Below are 1,607 nucleotides of genomic sequence, written 5' to 3'. Positions count from 1 at the left end.
AGCACTTAAGATAATATAGGTATTCAATATGATTGGTTAAAGTACTTTTGAAACTTCTTTTTACTTGTACAAAGAAATTCACCCGCAACAAATACACTAAGAATGGAAATCTTAAAATGTACAATTGATTTATATAATTTTCAATAGGCTTATACCTATCTTCAACATTACAATGACCTAAATAGCAAACGTGGATAATTTTGTTGCCAGGCAACGCATCACATATATTACATAGATATGAGAGCGATTACATTTGATCAATGGCTTAGTCGGCCGACCTTTTCACATGGCATATTAAGACTTACCTAAGCTTGTTGGGAATACAAATTATTAAGCAGAGAGAGAGAGAGAGAGAGAGAGAGAGAGAGAGAGAGAGAGAGAGAGAGAGAGAGAGAGAGAGAGAGAGAGAGAGTTCTGGATTATGGTTCGTTGCAAGGCTGTTGCAAAAATTTTATAAAACTTGATAAAAGAACCAAAAGGTAAAATTGTCCCAAATCGAATCAGTTCCTCGAATATAATCAAACATTGAAATGTTTAAATTCAAAACAAAATACATTCACATGAAATAAAGAAAAACACAGTTACCGTGAATACTTGCGAAATAAGATCCACGGGGCATGGGTCTAGTCTCAGAACTATAACGAAATTACCACGAACTTAACCAAACGCTATCAGTTCCTCGAAAATAATTAACCATTGTAATATTCAATTCAAAACAAAATACATTCCATAAAATAAAGAAAGAACACACTGTTACCGTGATTACTTGCGAAATAAGTTCCCCGGGGGCATGAGTCTAGTCTCAGAACTATAACGAAATTAACACGAACTTAACCAAACACGCCACCTAGAGTCTAGACTCTAGAGTCCTAAAGAGAGTACTGTTGTAAGATTTGGTGTTTAGACTTGGTTAAACCACATGGCCAACCTCTCCCTGACCTTTTGTAAACAGAAGAAATATTCCACTTAACTTCAACCAGTACGTAATTTCGCTGACATTGTATAAATTGAATGTATTCATGACTGTTGACCACATTTGCGTGCTAAGCTGAAAAATTGTTTGATGTTATAGCTTACACAGCAAGAAATTCTGGATAACAACACAATCAGACTAATCAGCAACTTTCGCTGTTGAGCCTCTCTCTCTCTCTCTCTCTCTCTCTCTCTCTCTCTCTCTCTCTCTCTCTCTCTCTCTCTCTCTCTCTCAAAAAAAATCCAAAACTTTGCTGGTAGAGTAGCCGTTATTGGGGTGAAAAAACACGATCACATCACCCCAACCCTCCAGCAATTAAAGTGGATAAAATTAAAAGAAAAGTGTATGTACGATGTTTGTGTTTTTGTTTTTAAAAGATTGAGAAAAGAATATCCCAACTGGCTATACACATTTCCTACAGTTGGTAATTGTAGGAATGCATTAACCAGACAGAATGAAAATCTATTTGTAGACAGCTATCGAACTGATTTGGGTTCACGCTCAATGGCAATAAGGGGCCCCAGCTTGCTGGAATAAACTACCTCTGGAAATAAGAAAATGTATAAATGTTAGTTCTGATTTATTCAAAAAGAAACTTAAGCAATATTTTTTAAATTTTACTTGAATGTATATA

At 35.4% G+C, this 1,607-nt stretch overlaps 1 protein-coding gene across 2 annotated transcripts in view; it reads right to left on the bottom strand.

Annotated features, from left to right (window-relative positions):
* Positions 1-993, bottom strand: part of LOC137624250 (uncharacterized) — a 75,305-nt gene extending 74,312 nt beyond the window's left edge. The window contains exon 1 of one of the 2 annotated variants that reach the window (XM_068354764.1): positions 758-993. The gene's annotated coding sequence lies outside the window, so the exon portion shown is untranslated. Of the gene's footprint in view, positions 311-757 lie in introns of those variants that run through there. The other variant, XM_068354762.1, reaches the window with a different exon arrangement.
* Between the last annotated feature and the right edge of the window lie 614 nt (positions 994-1,607).

The sequence above is a fragment of the Palaemon carinicauda genome, chromosome 31 (genome assembly GCF_036898095.1).
Source record: "Palaemon carinicauda isolate YSFRI2023 chromosome 31, ASM3689809v2, whole genome shotgun sequence".
NCBI lineage: Eukaryota > Metazoa > Arthropoda > Malacostraca > Decapoda > Palaemonidae > Palaemon > Palaemon carinicauda.
This window is presented reverse-complemented; position numbering and strand designations above follow the sequence as displayed.